Genomic DNA, 18,569 nt, shown 5'->3' with positions numbered 1-18,569 from the left:
TATGTGCCAGTTGCAGGATTGAGATAAGTGTGGGAATCATCTTTAAAAATACATAGGTCTTTATTAGATACGAAATCTTCAAGAATCTTACCTTTTGTGTTAGTGTTTGTACCACACCATAATGGGTTGTGGCCATTTAGATCACCCATTATTACACAGGGTTTAGGTAGTTCATCATAGAGAGCTTGAAGATCTGACAGCCTGAGAGTTGATGAAGGCGGTATGTACAATGAACACAGAGTAAAAGCAACGTGTAAAGTAATTCGAACTGTAACGGCTTGTAGATTAGTTTTAAGTGTAACAGGGCTATGGATTACATTCTGCCTCACAAGGATTGAAGAACCTCCAGTGGCCCTGTCACCCGGAGGAGAAAAATAATGATACGCATTAAACTGACGTAAGTCAAAATTATCTGTCGGTTTTAGATATGTTTCCTGCAAACAGAAAGCTGATGGTTTCAAATCTTGAACTAATAGCTGTAGTTCATTAAAATGAGTCCTTAGTCCTCTACAATTCCACTATATAATATTATCAGAAAATTATCTTTTTGGTCGGTTGACTGGGGATCTACCCCTCACCTTCCTTGAAGGTGACAAGCTTTTCGTCCGATGATGGATGTTTTCTGACACATCCATGTCCTCGAGGGATCCAAACTTGTTACACAATTTGATTTGGTTGTCAGATCCTTTCGAGGGTCTGCCACTTTGATATTTTTTTTGACGATTCTGATTGCGGTTTGAGTTTAGTTTTTTCAACGTGTTTCACACTGGTCTCAGATGTAGGTTTTAGAACCTATTTAGATGAAGAATGTTCCTGAGATAACGAAGATGATTGTGTGAGAGCTTGAGCCGGTATCGGTGTGGAAGGAAGTAGTTCTGCTGTCTGAGTAGACTGTACGTGTGCGACAACTTGAGGAATATCGGTGTTGACCCATGTCAAGTCCGTTTGGCAGGATATGGACAAAGTCTTTACAGGTGAAGTGGTTTCTTTCAGGGTTGTTGGTGTCCTGATGATTGAGGCATAGGTTTCTTTTGGTTCTGTGTTTTGTACAAGTTTTTAGCGTCAGCAAAACTGATGTTTCTAGTGAATTTGATTTTATTAGTTTCCATTTGTTGCTTCCAAATTGGACAGTTTTTTTAAAAAGAAGAATGATTTCCTGAACAGTTGGTGCACTTTTTATGAGAACAGTCACAATCTTCCGTCACGTGAGTAGTCACACGTGGTCGACCTGGCCGAGGGTGATCAGCGGTGGTACCCGTTTGCTGTAGACGCATCTGTAAATCATAAACAGTCCGTCGACAACAACCTATCGTCCTTGCGACTTCAGCTACGGACGTTCCCGTCTGCAACATGCTGATGGCACGTTCACATTGCACATTTGAAAGGCGTGGCATGACAAATGGCCGTAAAGACTTTTGTTTTCTTGTGTTTTTTCTTTTTTTGTTAATGACTGCTAACAAGTATGGCTGAAAACACGTGCGGTATTATGGCCACGTGACCAGTTGCACGTGAAAAACCACTTTTACCACGACATGATATGTTAAAATCCTCCACAAAAAGTGATCCATCAATTGAATCATTTAAAACCTTTGAAAGACTATTTATTTTAATACTGAGCAACGTAACAGATAAAATGCGGCTATGTGGGACACCCTGATCCTGATTATAATGATCAGTCAGGGTAGAACCCACGCGGACTTGAAATTGTCTGTCAGTTAAAAACTTAGATATAAATTAAGGCAAACAGCCTCGCAACCCAAAGTCATGTAAATCCTTTAAAATACCGTGCTTCCATATAGTGTCATATGCTTTTACTAGATCGAAAAAGACACTGCATGCTGCTTATTTACAATGGCATTCTTAACGAATGACTCCAGTCGAACTAAATGGTCAATGGTACTGCGATTTTCTACGAAATCCACATTGGATATTTGTAATTAAGTTATTGGATTCTAAGTACTATGTTAATCTATTATTGACCATGCATTCCATGGTTTTGCAAACGCCACTAGTCAATGAAATTGGTCGATAATTGGAAGGATCAGTATGATCACGTCCAGGTTTAGGTATGAGAACAATGATAGCATCACGCCATGAAGAAGGAAATTCTCCTGACATCCAGATTCTATCAAATATCATCAAGAGGGTTTCTAAACAGGATTGCGGTAAATGATTTAAGAGTTGATAATGTATATTATCAGACCCTGTAGCAGTATCATGAGCTTGCCCAAGGGCAGTATTGAGCTCATCAATGGAAAAGATTTCATTGTAATCCTCCTCATTATCTGAATTAAAATTTATAGGTTTCTTTTCTTGCTACTTTTGATATTTTTGGAATTTAGGGGCATAGTTCGAGGAGAAAGAATGTTGAGCCAGAGTTTCACCAATTTTATTAGCAATGTCAGAAGTATCGGTTAATAATTCATTCCCATTATTAAGGTGGTGGACACTAGATTTTGAACCCTTACCTTTAATTTTCTTAATCATGTTCCATACCTTAGATATCAGCGTACGTGAATTTACCTTGGAAACATAATTTTGCCAAGACTGACGCTTGTTTTGTTTAAATGTACGCCGTGCTTTAGCGTTTAATAGTTTAAATTTATTTAAATTGAGGACCATAGGATGGCGACGGAAATATTGTTCAGCTTTTTTCCTTGCCTTCCTAGCTAGTTTGCAATCATGGCTGAACCATAGTTTATGTATGTGAGGTTTGGAAGAGGACTTCGGAATACATTCATCAGCTATTTTATTTACTTTATCGGAAAAATGTTTTATATGGTCAGAAACATCGAGAAAACCATCAGGTTTTAGATGATTAGTGCAAAGAGCTTCATATAAAGCCCAGTTTGCCTTAGTAAAATTCCATTGTGATGACGGAGAAACATTAGATTGTGTCACAGATTGTAAAATGGTAGGAAAGTGGTCACTTCCACACAGGTCATCGTGGACTGACCATTCAAATTCCTGAAGTAAATAAGAATCTACATCTGACAGGTCTAGAAAAGAGTAATTGCCAGTTGCAGGATGTAGATATTTGTGAGTACCATCATTGAAAATACACAAATCATTATTTAAGAGAAAATCCTCAAGTACCTTCCCTTTATTATTAGTGTCATTACTACCCCAAGATGGTTTTAAATCTTGAATTAGTAGCTGAGGGTCATTAAAATTGTTCTGAAGTCCTCTACAGTTCCATTGTATGAGGGTAGCAGAGCAACTCATGGGGGTTCAACTGGAGATCGTGAGCGGGAGGAAGACCCTCTCCGTTGAATTGGGGGAGATCGGGCGACTTCCATATCTAGAGGTTCAAAGGGGTTATGAACCTCCAGAGGGACTGTCAATGGTAAAGGCACCTCAATGTGTTTCAGGGCCTTTGATTCTATTTTCTTTTTTTTTTGTTTTCCTTTTCTTGTCATCATTTCAGTGATAGGTTCAGGTGCAGGTTCAGGTGCAGATTGTGGCCGAAAGTACAGTTTGTGAAGCTGTTGACGATGAAACATTGGTCTTGTCAGAATTTATTGAAAACAAAATGGTCTGTTCATCTGAAACCAAGTTAATAGCCGTTTGGCTTAAAGCATCAACTTTGAGTGGAGACGAGGAGACTGCAGCAGAGTAAGTCAGCTGAGAAGAAGAGGTGGTTGACTCTCGGTCTAATAATTTTTTAGCTTCTGTGAAAGAAATGTCGTTGGTGTATTTGATTTTTAGAATTTTTGTTTGTCTCTCATAACGGGCATGATTTAAATGAGGACATGTGATCGCCGCTGCAATTTGCACATTTGATTGTATCTGTGCAGTCTGTGCTTTCATGGGTCTTACTGCAGGGGGAACAAACGGGCGAGTTTCGACAAGATTTTGCACCATGGCCAAACTGTTGGCATTTGAAACAACGGAGTGGATTTTGTACATATACATCCACTCCGATGTTGAAATACCCTGCTTTGATGGATGATAGAATCTTTGTGAGAGCAAACGTGAAAATGTAAGTATTTGTTTTAATAAAGTTGTCGCCATCTTTCCTTGTGAATCTCTTCACAGAAGTCACACCTTGATTTTCTAGTTCTGTTGCAATATCCTCCTCAGACATGTCTGAAAGGCATTTTGCACGATCGTGTACAATGCCTCGACATGAATTCAGAGTTTTGTGCACTGAGGCAACAATCTCAGTATTTGCAAAGTGATGAGCTTGGAGTAGATTTAGAGACTGTTGTCTCCGTGCACATTCCACAAGTAAGGAGCCAGAAAGGAGACGAGTAACATTGGTAACATTTCCACATATACCTTCTATGGATTTGGAAACTACAAACGTGTTGATTTTGAGGGGTTCACCATCAACTCCTTCTACAACAAGTGAGTGAGTGAGTGAGTTAATATTTAAAGTCACATCGGCATTATTTCAGCCATATCGTAACTTGAGCAAGTTATGTATTTATATAATATATGAAGACCTGTCGTCGAAGGACAGTACAACAACTAGCAAAATATCACAGATTATAATTGTAAAACTAGTTTTAGAATAATAAAATAATCAGATTATAACAGACGACACAATACTAGGGACCATGGGGACTTACGGTACTTCTGCTACCTACTTGGTACCCCAGCAGGATTTACACCATCCCTCTGGCCACTGGAGATGATCAGAAAGATTAGCCAAAGAGTTAAAATCAACATAAATACTACGATTAAAATCACAGAGAAATGAAAAGATACGTTGAATTATACCGGACTTATGTACCTTCCCAGGGGGACAATTGTTTTACGATACTTCAACCCCCCTGTGAAGATACAGCCACTAACAATCTCAGTTATGATTTCATTCCACCAAATTAAAAATCATTTACTTTATACTATACATAATATAATAAAAATGTATCTATTAATTCTATTTCTTTTAAAAAACCGATGATTAAATGAGCACTGATTTGATTAAAAAGATCCTTTATGGATCCTCACCTTTTAATATGTATTCGTGGGTATATCTGCTGTGGCCAATATGACATCGACATCGTCGCATAATGACCTCTTCAAATCTGGACTGACAACCCAAGTAGGTGTAACCAATAGTTGGTGTTATTTCATGTAATTTACTTATACCTACTTGGGTGTCCCACTTCTTTTGCATTAGTCCCTGATGTAACATCTGATAACAGGCTTATAGTCACTGTATGGAAGAAGAAGTTGTGTCACAGATTTGTTGAGAGCTGCTTTAGCTGCAGCATCAGCCATTGTGTTGCCAACAATTCCAACATGGCTTGGCAACCAACAAAAGACAATGTCGTATTGGCCAGTTGCAAGAGTATTAAATAATTTTAAAGTAGCAAGTATCAGAGGATGAGTCAAGTTGACATTTTCTAGTGCCTGACAATGAATCGGAAAATATGATGAACTGCTTACATTTACTTTGATGTTGAATATATTCTAGTGCTGCCAGTATAGCATTGGCTTCAGCGGTAAATATGGAACTATTATCTGGTATTCTAGAAGATATAATTTTTGATCCAACAACTGTGGCACTAGCAGTGTTGCCACAATCCTTCGATCCATCAGTAAATATAGAGCGGTGACAATCATATTTGGATCTTAATTGGATATATTCCTGCTGGAACTATTTGGGATGGTTTCTGATTTTTTAAAATTCACAAGTGTTAGGTCTACCTCTGGTTTGACAAGTTACCAAGGAGGCGTAGACAGCAGCTGATATGGTGAGATATTATTTAAGTCTATGTTGGCTGCTATGATATGTGGTCTAAGTCTGATCCCAAGAGGTGGAACAAGTTTGGGTTTTCTTTCAAACAATTTTTCGTAAATTGGAGAGAAAACACCACTATATGCTGGTTTAGACGTATTTGAGCGTAATTTAGTAATATATTGTAATGCGAGTTTAAGACGGCGTTGTTTGAGGGAAGGTTCATCGGCCTCCACGTATAAACTATCAACAGGAGATGTCCGGAATGCTCCAAGACACAGCCTCAATCCCTGATGATGTATTGAAGTTAATTTCTGTAAATTACTTTGACAGGCTCCACCATAAATGATGGAACCATAATGCAGTTTTGAGCGAATAAGTGATCTGTACAAATGGAGAAGAGTTTTCTGATTCCCTCCCCATTTGGTGTTTGATACGACTTTCAATAAGTCAAGAGCTTTCAAGGATTTTGCTTTTAGATATTTAATATGTGGCAGGAATGTCAGATGACAATGAAAAATAAGTCCGAGAAACTTGGCCTTCTCAACTACTTTGATTGGAGTGCCAGATAGAAACAATTCTGGGTCCTTATGCGGTCTATATTTTCTGCAGAAATGTATACAGTTTGTTTTATTTTTGGAAAATTTAAAGCCATTGGCAAGTGACCATTTATGTATTTTATTCAGACACAATTGTAGTTGTCAATAGTTGTCAATAGCATGCATGTTTTTACCACGACAAGAAATATTGAAATCATCCACAAACAGCGATCCATCTACTAAATCGCTTAGAACTCTTATCTTGATACTGAATAGTGTGACGGACAAAATACTGCCTTGTGGGACACCCTGATCCTGATTATAATGGTCAGACAGGGTTGTACCCACACGGACTTGAAATTGCCTGACAGTTAAAAACATGGATATAAAATGACCAAAATCATGTAGATCCTGTAAAATGCTGTGCTTCCAGGTAGTATCGTATGCTTTCTCGAGATCAAAGAATATTGATACTACGTGTTGTTTATTTACTACAGCATTTTTAACAAAGGATTCTAACCGTACCAAATGATCTACAGTACTTCTGTTTTTTTGGAAACCACATTGAATATTAGTAATAAGATTGTTTGTTTCCAGATACCAAACTAATCTGTTATTTACCATTCGTTCCATGGTTTTACAGACACAACTGGTTAAAGATATAGGACAGTAATTTGAGCGATCTGTATGATTCAGACCAGGTTTTGGTATGGGGACAACAATGGAATTATGCCACGAAGAAGGGAAATTCTTTTCCTGTTGTTTCTGATATTTTTTCTCCGGGGCATAAGTTGATAATGAAGAATGTTTGGCAAACGTTTCTCCAAGTTTATTTGCAATTTCAGTTTTATTAGTTAATAACTGATCACCATCCTTAAGATGATGAACAGAAGATTTTGAACCTTTGCCTTTTATTTTCTGAACCATGTTCAACACCTTGGACATGGGTGTACGGGAATTTATTTTGAAGACATAGTTCCTACAAGATTGTAGCTTATTTTGTTTAAAAGCACGTCGTGCCTTGGCATTTGTAAGTTTAATCCTATCCAAATTATGGACTGTAGGATGTCGGCGAAAATATTTTTCTGTTTTCTTCCTACACTTTCTGGCCTGTTTGCAGTCATTAGTAAACCATGGTTTACAAATATGGGGATTCGCAGAGGACTTAGGAATGGTTTGGTCAGCAATGACATTCAGTAAATCCAAAAACAACTATTTCGGATCTGGAATATACTGGAAAATGTCATGTTTTAATTTGGCAGTACACAGTACCTCATATAAGGACCAATTAGCCTTGGTAAAGTTCCACCTGGATGATGGTGGCTCATCAGTAGGATTAACAGTTTTAAGTATAGTGAGAAATTGATCACTCCCGCAGAGGTCATCATGGACTGACCATGCAAATTCATTATACAAGTTTGAGTCTGTGAGTGACAGATCGAGGGCAGAATAAGTTCCAGTGGCTGGATGTAAATAGGTGTTGGAATCATCATTAAAGATACATAAGTTATTGTCAGAAAGAAAATTCTCAATGATTTTTCCTTTATTATTAGCATTTGTACTTCCCCACAGTGTGTTGTGTCCGTTCAGATCACCCATGATAATGCAGGGCTTTGGAAGTTGATGGTATACATTTTGAAGATCAGACTGTCGAAGATAAGATGAAGGGGGGATATATAAGGAGCACAGCGTAAAAGCAATGTGCAGAGTCAGATGAACAGCAACAGTTTGAAGATTTGTATTAAGAGCTACAGGGCTATGTATGATGCCCTGCCGCACCAAGATAGTTGAGCCTCCCGTTGCTTTATCTCCAGGAGGAGAAAAGGAATGATAATCATGGTACTGTCTTAAGGTAAACTGATCTGTAGTTTTCAGTTTCTTGAAGACATAATGCTGATGGTTGAAAATCCTGTATCAATAATTGTATCTCATTAAAATTATGCCTAAGTCCTCTGCAATTCCACTGTATTATATTGGACAATTGAGTCATGGTGGCTCAATTGGAGATCGCCCGCGTGAATGTGAGGAGGAACTGCTCCTCCCCCTGTCCTGAGAAGACAGAGAAACCTCCATGCCCCGAGGCCCAAAGGAGTTTTGCAAAGGAACTTCTCATGGCGAAGAGACAATAGGTGGCTGTTCTCTACTCAATTTCTTTATCTCTTTTTTTTAAAGATTTACTGATTGTTTCCCAGACGTTTGAGATTGTGTCTCAGACTGAATCTTTTGATTGGAGAAGAAACTGCAACAGAGTATGACCTTGAGGAAAGAGTATTGGGAGCTTGGTCTGCTACCAATTTCTTGGCTTCAGAAAAAGAAATTTTGTTTGTGTACTTTATTTTGACAATTTTGGATTCTCTGTCAAATACTGGACATAACTTGGAGTAGGACATGTGCTCACCGTTGCAGTTTGCACACTTGATATCATTGGTGCAATCAATATTGTCATGTTTGCCACTGCAGCAGGAGCAAATTGGATGGTTGTTGCAAGATTTGGCCCTATGTCCAAAATGTTGACACTTGAAACGAGTGGATTTGGAATATACCTATCCACTCTGATGTTAAAATATCCAGCTTTGATGGATGTCGGAAGTTTTGACAGGGAAAAGGTCAAAAGATAAGTACTGGTATTTATTACTCTGCCATTATCTTTTCGTGTGAATCGTTTGACGGAAGTCACCCCTTGAGATTTCAGTTCCACCTCAATCTCATCCTCTGACATGTCAGACAGACATTTAGCCCGATCACGAACAATGCCCCTGTATGAATTAAGAGACTTGTGCACTGAGACAACTATCTCAGTATCTGCAAAATGATGCGCTTTTAGCAGATTTAGAGACTGCTGTCTCTTTGCACACTCTATCAAAAGAGAACCAGACCGTAAACGAGTGATGTTCTTCACATCATTACATATGCCTTGTATAACTTTAGAAACAACAAAACGGTTGATCTTGAGTGGTTGGCCACAACACCTTCCACAACCAGAAATTGAGGCCATGAGTCTACATTCAGGGATGTGAGCAGGTTTTCCCGAAAAAAGAGGAAAAGTCTAGGGGGGTCTGGCATGCCCCCCTAGAAATTTTTAAAACATTCATTTGATTGCATTTTAAGCAATTTCGTGCAGTTTGAACAACATTCACACCAAGTAATGTAATAAGTCAATGGCAAAAGTCAATAAGTCAAATAAACAAGATGACAGATGCAGTAAAATTTCGAAGTTAAATCAGTACTTTTAAAAAATCGGGCATAGCTTATGCGCACCTGACTACCCGCCAGGTCTGGGAGCAATACTGCCATAAACTTCAACCCCCATCCCCCAGACACCAGGCCAACAGTCACAAGTGTGCAATGTCTGACCCTTTCCCCATGTTGAAGCATATTGAAAAAAACTTACCTTGTACTTACCTTTTGATGAAAAAACAAAACTCTATTGCAAACATAAGACATTAATATCCCAATGTTATGGGGTTTTGGACGCTGAAGAAATATTCATAGTTTTCTCGCTAATCACATGAACTGTAAAACATCTCATTCACTTACAGGCTAAAAGACAACTTTATCTTAAAAACAAGCCATCAGCTGACTCTGAATATTTACAATTTCTGTGTGACGCCACACCCCACGTTATAGTGCAAGTATTCGTGATAGAAAACGTATGATGTGCGAAAACCTATGCTGGTGAAAGCTCTGATCGAAAACAGGACAATCCACGACGGTTGTCCGGTTTTCGATCATATTCTTCGGATTTTTTTTTTTTTTTTAAATTATTAAATTTTTCCGATTTTTTCCCGAGGACTACTGTTTCAAAAAACGCAATTTTCCGCGTTTCCGCGCAGATTTCACATCCCTGTACATTAGTAACACAAGTTTCATCATCAGAAGATGAAACTGTATCTGTGTCAACGTGCCTTCTCTTATTTTTGAAACGAGAACCAGTGATTTGTGGGGAAGCCATGATGAAAGAAAACAGATTTGACAACCCTGCTCCCCACCCACCATAATAATCTAAACATGTAAACACATACACATAACTACAAGACGAACGTGGAAGTGGGCCTACAAAATCACAATGAAGAATTCCCAAGGACACGAAGCAGTAACAGTAACACCTAACGGGTTTTTTGCAATATCTTTTTAAACATGAATTTTTTAAAGATGATATAAATTTGGGTAAATCAGTCATTTTCAATCCACCTTGACTGTAATTCCTTTTCAGGTTAGAGTTTATTAATGATGAACTGCGTAAGCAAGGACTTTTAATTCAAACGTTTAAGGATGTTGAATCTGCCATGCACGAATACTTCCTTGTTTATGGAAAGAAACTTGACCCAATACAGAGACCAACAATAAGTCAGTTTTATACACCGTCAGGGGAACATAAAAACAGAGAGATAGCATTTAAAATGTTTGGGTTATCAGTCATTGTAATTTTCAGTTATACAATAACTACGAATAAACCATGACTTGTAAACATAATAGTCAGGCTGAATCTTATCAACCATGTCAACCTGACTGATAATCTATAAATAGCACTGACTGTTGTCTATTTTTAGCTACACATAGGCTATAATCTATTGCGTATCAACTAATCTATAAATAGCGATGACAACTATGACTCACCGGTGGAGATGTGATTTGCATTTAGACAAATGATATGATAGTTGTATAACCATGAATCTGTGCAAATTTACACTCATGGGGAAGCAGATTCAATGCAACTGACGTTGTGGGGGTGTTTACTGTGGGATCCCATCTTATTACATTAGACAGGGAAACATAAATTACATTTGTTCTGTATGTGGGATAGGTGTAAAAGGTCGTTATTATTTATGTAAGAAACACGGTGCTGATAGGGTCAGGAACCAGATCAATGAGAGGAATAGGTTGGGGAGAATACGTATTTAGATATATGAAAAAACAACCATTTAGAAATTTGACTCATTTTGCATATACCATTAAATCACAATGGTTTTTGTCAGAGAGTTGAAGGCTTTGGCAAAACAACGTTGTCTACATGGATATTTTCGAATGAGAAAAGCTGAATTGATTGATTTACTCGGTTTGGAATACAACAAACCTCAGACTGTTAGAGAACTCAAAGGTCAAGCGAAAAACAGTGGGCTGAGAGGTATTCTCGAATGAGAAAAGCTGAATTGATCGTTTACTAGATAATAAAAAATTAATTGGTGATGTTGATAAACCCACTGTTGATAATAATGAGTTAAAATTTGTACCCACAGCTGGCGTTGGTAAATATCTAAGAGGTTGGAAGATGGATATTAATTCCAACATGGATGTTAATGATGTTAAGCCCATCGTATCAAGCAAAATTAACCAGGAGTTAGATGATTTAAACAGTATAAAATACCAGCTGACGGTTAAAATGTCATTGAGTAAAAGTAACACAGACGATAGCGCTGAATATACCGAACCTTATTTCCGGAGCAATCAAGAAGTTATAATTGAATCCGATACTATAAGCTCACCATTAGATACATCAAGGTCCCGATTCAGCGGGAAAGTTCCTAGAATATCTACAAAATGAAGAGAGAGTAATCAGGGAAAATGTATCGCATAAGAAACCCATGTGTATGACGAGGGATGATTGGAGGGCCTATAAGAAGTCGACTAGTTGTCATGTTTGTAATAAACCTCTGAATGGGGATTCCGTAAGAGATCATTGCCACGTCACGGGAAATTAGCGGGGAGCCGCACATAACGAGCGTAACTTGAAACTAAAAATGAATTCTCAAACAATACCCATCCCCGTTGTGTTTCATAACCTTAGGGGATATGATTCTCATCTCATTATGCAAGCTATCTCAAAGACCGACGGCGGTTTAACGTGTATTCCTAACAATATGGAAAAATACATATCATTCTCGTTGACTAAAACTAAACATTATAGGGACAAGGATGGGAAAGCCAGAATAAAGCAAAGTAATGGGCTTAGATTCATAGACTCCGTACAGTTTCTGTTATCTTCCCTGGACAATTTAGCTAATGCCAACAATCCCGATGACTTTGCAATAACAAATAATTTACCGATCGGATAACACGTCATTTGTTGCTAAGAAAAGGTGTATATCCTTACGAATATATGGATGATTGGTCTAGATTCAACGAAACTAAATTACCACCTCTTGAATCATTCTATAGTAACTTAACAGAATCTAAAATAACCGATGTCGATTATGAACACGCTCTGACGTATGGGATAAATTAGGTTGTAAGAATTTAGGTGATTATCATGATCTGTACTTAAAAACCAATGTACTGTTACTCGCCGATATATTTGAGATATTTAGAAAGACATGTTTAAACAATACGGCTTGGAACCGGCATGGTACTATTCCAGTCCCAGCCTATCGTGCATTGTTGAAGAAGACCGGTGTAGAACTAAAATTACTCACAGATTACGATATGCACTTGTTTATTGAGGAAGGATTAAGAGGTGGTATATCGCTGGTAGAGAGTAGAGAAAAGGTATTCTAAGGCTAATAATAAATTAGTGGAAGGATATGATCCGAGTAAACCCGACACGCACATATCATATCTCGACGCCAACAATTTGTATGGATGGGCTATGAATCAACCTTTACCCGTGAGTGGTTTTGAGTGGGTCGATGTGAATGATATCGAAGTGAATGATATCTCCTCAGATTCCAATAAAGGGTACATACTAGAAGTTGACTTGGAACATTCAAATTCATTACATAAAGATCATAACAGTTATCAACTAGCTCCTGAAAGATTAATGGTTAATAAAGAATGGATGTCGGAATATCAAAACTCCTTAATGGGTAACACAAGGTTACCTAACATAGAAAAACTCGTACCAAATTTGATGGATAAGACAAAATATATAGTTCACTACAGAAATCTCCAGTTATATCTATCGTTAGGTATGAAACTAAAGAAAATACATAGAGTTCTAAAGTTTGATCAAAGCCCTTGGATGGAGCCCTATATAAGGCTGAACACAGATTTAAGAAAGATAGCTACCAGCAATTTTGAGTGAGTGAGTGAATGAGTATGGTTTTACGCCGCTTTTAGCAATATTCCAGCAATATCACGGCGGGGGACACCAGCAATGGGCTTCACACATTGTACCCATGTCGGGAATCGAACCTGGGTTTTCGGCGTGATGAGCAACTCTTTAACCACTAGGCTACCCGACCGCCCCTCAGCAATTTTGAAAAGAACCTATATAAACTCATTAATAACTCAGTATTTGGTAAAACTATGGAGAATCTCAGGAAGCGTGTTGATGTTAAATTAGTCAGGTCTAATGAGGAAGAAAGACTCAGGAAACTTATAGCCAGTCTGGCTTTTAACAGAAGCAAGATATTCGATAACGACTTAGCCGCGTTGCATATGCAGAAGAGTAATATAAAATTCAACAGACCAGTGTACGTTGGTATGAGTATTCGTGACTTGTCAAAACACTTAATGTATGACTTTTATTACAACGAACTTAAGAAGCAATACGGCGGTAGATGCAAGGTGTTATATACCGACACAGATTCTTTGTTGATGGAAATACAAACCGAGGATGTGTATAAAGATATGGCAGAAAAAATAGATATGTACGACACGAGCTATTACCCAAAAGATAATCCACTGCACAGCGTAGTAAATAAAAAGGTGTTTGGTAAGATGAAGGATGAATATGCTGGGAACTTTTGTTGTTGAGTATAGATTTGCATCACACGTGCTTCGTAATTCATTATATTGCCGTTGATAAACTAGTTGATTTTGTGTCGGATTTCTTGAGTTTAGTTAATGTTAGGTCCACCTCTGGCTTCACTAACTGCCATGGTGGAGAAGCGTGTGAGTGAGTGAGTTTAAATTTAACGTCACATCGGCAGTATCTCGGCCATATAGTGACGAGAACAAATTGAAAGCTAAATAACTGTCACAAAGGACAGTAAAACATTAGCATGATATCACAGATTGATAAAAACTAACAAATTTAAACACTACTTCTAGTAGTGACTTCTAACCAACATATATACATCAACTTTACATTTTATACTTTTAAAATACGAGCTATATACCACCAGTGACTAAAGCCAGACCACCTTTCTGGGGACCATGGGGACTTACAATACTTTAGCTACTTGCATAACTCATAGTCAGTGGTAGTTGTAGACAATAGTAGCCATACATTAAGACACAATCAAAATATGAAATGTATTAAAATTCTAGTTCTCTGCAATATGTACTTAAATATTTTGTGCGAATTTATATGTCACTATCAGTGGACAATAATTTTACTGTACTTCAACCCCATTAAATGCCACAACCAGTCTTAAGTCTCTCAAAATGTTATTTATGCATAAGTTAGCTGTGAAGGAAATCTGCCATTTATTGCTTTTTTTTCATGAGTTAGGGATATTTTAGCATTACTCTGTTGTAGTCAAGTAAAGTACCTTAAATTTGAAATTGGTTTTGTAATTCTTCAAATGTTAAAAATATGTTTTTGCTACATAAATCTTTTAAATTATGAATACCCTTATTAATCCAATTCTAAAAGAATGAAATTATTTTTAAATTGGTGATTGAACCATAATGGCTCTGATGAAATGTCGTCAATACTTTGTTTGTCAACTGTATGTTTTCTGTCGTAATTACCAAAAATATTCAATATATCCCTCCAAAAGGGATTTTTCAAAGTAACAAACTTATCAATATTCGCTCCCAAAAGGAATATGTGTTTTGATTGGAAGTTCTTTAATGTTTACAAAGTCGGTTTATGTAAACTTGTCCTTAAAAATGATAATTTCAATGAATCAATAAATATGCGGGTATCTATAATTCTCAGACCACCTTCTTCATATTTCCTTATCAAGGTAGATCTTTCTCTTTGTCTGGTTTGTTATTCCAAATGAATGTATAAAATAGTTTTTTCAATTTTCCAATTACATCAGGTGGGTTTGGAAGTGCTGAAAATATATGAACTAATGTTGAAAGAGCCAGAGTCTTTATAACAGTGATTTCACCTATTAATGTTAGTTGTCTTTTTTCCAGCTTCCCAGTAATATATTGATATGTTCAAGTCTTTTTTTTGTATTTATTACCCATGTGGGATTAAAAATGATTCCCAAGACTTCAAAGTTTCCCTCATGCCAGTCTAGTATTATGTCTTCACAGAATTTGATGCTGCTTCCTGCCATTGAACCTATCCATATAGCTTTAGTTTTGTCAGTATTTACCTTAAGACCAGATATTCTATAAAATTTATTAAAAGTATCAATTGCAGCTCTAAGACACTCCTCGGATCCATCTAAAAATAACTGTGTATCATCTGCATGTTGACCTAATTTATACTCCATATCATTTATTGTTATTCCTTTCATGCCTTTATTATTCCTAGTATCTCAGCTACAAGCAAAAATAGGTAGGCTGAAAGTGGGTAACATTGCCGGCATCCTCTTTGGTTCTGAAAAAAGTGGAGAGATGTCCATTTTGTATTACACAAGATGATGCATTCTTAGGTAAGATATTAACCCATTTAATAATGTTTGGTCCAAAACGAATTTTTTTTTTATAACCAATTCAATAAATGTTTTTGAAACTGTGTCAAAAGCCTAAATGTTCGTAGTCTCAGGGATAGATTAAATATTTTAAGCGCAGGATTTGGGTCATATGATGTAATATGTTTGACTGAAACATGGTTAAGTGAAGATATTCGAAACAATGATATACAGATCCCTGGTTTTCAATCCCCATTTAGAAAAGGGGACAGAATAAAACGTGGTAGTGTGGTTGCGGTTTATGTAAAAAGTGATATATACGCTAAAATAATAGGAAATTTAGAACTCGCTTGAGGCGATATGAATACAGGTTAAATGTAAAACTCGAAATTACTTAATTGGTACATTGTATCGTGCTGATAAATGTGTCCATTATTGGAATTTAATTGGTGAGTCAATAGACAATGCTGTTGATCTTAATATGTGTACTGTTGTTACTGGCGACTTCAGTCCAGATACGAGGGGTGTTCATTAAAGATTTCCCCTGACTCATTTCCGATGGACCTAGTGGAATGAAACTTGGCATAGGTATTACACTTCTCCCATCATTTTATGCAACTATGGAGACCTCGCTTGTAAAAGCCCTCAATTTTGCGTCTCAAACCTGACTTCAGAAATCAGTGTTTCATCATCTGTGAAACGTTTTCCCTTCAGAAATGACTTCATGGTTGGAAAGAGCTGGAAGTCAGATGGTGCAAGGTCAGGAGAGTAAGGAGGATGTGAAAGGATTTCATAGCCACAGGACCGCGCTTCTGTCTGGGCAACATGAGAGTTGTGTACTGGAGCATTGTCTTGCAGGAGACGTACACCCTTGGTCAGCATGCCACGCCCCTTAAGCTGGATAGCGTCCCGCAATTTCCGCAGCAGTGAAGCATAATAAGCTCCTGTAATTGTGGTAACCTTTGCCAAGAAATCCATCATCACTACTCCGTACTCGTCCCAAAACACCATGAGCATGACCTTGCCTGTAGTGGGTTGGACACGTGCCTTCTTGGGGGTGGTGACTCCACATGCTTCCATTGCATCGACTGAACTTTAGTCTCAGGATCATAGTGATGGACCCATGTTTCATCCTGTGTGATAAGTCTGTCAAAAAAGTTTGCCTGTTTTTTTTGGCACATGTCCAAAAGATCCTTTGAGCAATTGACTCGTTCCTGCTTTTGGAAAGGTGTGAGCAACCTGGGAATCCATCGTGCAGACACATTATGCATGTTCAAATTGTCATGGATGATTTTTCCGCAGACCCTACACTGATCTTGACATCTTGTGCTAACTGATGAACAGTTATAAGTCGGTCTGCCAAAATGGCGGTCTCCACTTGATGGATAGTGTCCTCATCAATGGCTGAATGGGGGCGACCAGAAATGGCAGCTGTTTCCACAGATGTCCGACCACACTTGAACTGGTGATGCCAGTGTTTAACAACGTCATAAGATGGGGCATCTTCGCCATAAGTTGCTTTCATTTCATCGAAAGTTTCTTTTGGTGTGCGACCTTTCAAATATAAAAACCTAATCACTGCTCGGTATTCTACTGGCTCCATTTTCACACCTTACTCGATCATAACACCTGTAAAAGTGGTGTGATTAATAGTTCGGTGCTGCAAATTCAGACATAACCCATAGATACATGTATCATTTTACACATGTGAAATTTCAACCAAATATAATAACCCTAAGTGGTTTAGGGGAAATCTTTAATGAACACCCCTCCTATTCTATGCGAAACCACTCAAACAGATTGAACATTTACAAACTATGTAGGTTTAAAACAAATAATTACAGATCCTACAAAAATAACCCTAATTCTAAAACTTCGATTGATGTAATATTCGTATCCTGTGTAAACAATGTGAGGTCTCTTGGTGTATTTGATCCAATCTGTAGCGATCACTGTCCTATCTTTGTTAATATAAAAGAAGCTATACCCCAAAATTACACATTTAAGAGAAAAATATATAACTATCCCTTGGCAGATGCAGATGGTATAAATCAAAGTATTAATGAGATTGACTCGGATAGCCTATTCTCATCTGATAATATTAACATTATCACTGAAGATCTGACTGGTACACTTAAAGACATATTTGATAATACATTCCAAATAAAACTGTCACAATACGAACAAAGGATCCTCTATGGCTAAATAAAGAGATACGCTCTCTTATAAGGAAACGTAATCGTATTCAGAAAATTGATAAAAATAGAAATCGACTGTAAGATTTGGTAAAATTTAGGGTTTGTAGGAATAAAGTAACATCATCAGTCAGAATAGCCAAAAGAGCTCATGAATTAAAAATAGATAACATCATAAATATTTCACATGGTACTAAGATCTGGTGGTGATTAGTTAAAAAATATGTGAAAACGCACACCGAAAATTTGTCGTTTCTGTCAATAGTATCAAATAATGTTTTATATGATGATATGGAAGATATTACCGATGTCCTAAATGATTTTTTCACTGATCAAGCAAGAGTAAGAAAACCCTGATTCTGACCTCCCAATCATTGGACCATATACGATCGACGATCCATTACTATCTGTGAATTTAGATGCTGAGGAAGTTTGAGATATTCTTCTTTCTGTAGATACGACTAAGGCAATTCAGTTTTTCTCTACCTGTCAAAAATACAATAATATCAGAAATACTATGTATTTCTGCACACATGGGTAGGATTTAAAAAAAACCAATATTACCTGGCAGTAGTTCAGTCAGCAGTTCTACAAACATGACTATTCTTAAATCAGTTCACGATTTCATCATCAAAAGCAAAAGATTTGAGTAGCTTAATATCATGCATGT

The sequence above is a fragment of the Haliotis cracherodii genome, unplaced genomic scaffold (assembly GCF_022045235.1).
Source record: "Haliotis cracherodii isolate W230 unplaced genomic scaffold, xgHalCrac1.p SCAF_2, whole genome shotgun sequence".
Classification (NCBI taxonomy): Eukaryota; Metazoa; Mollusca; class Gastropoda; order Lepetellida; family Haliotidae; genus Haliotis; species Haliotis cracherodii.
Note: the sequence above shows the minus strand (reverse complement) of the source record.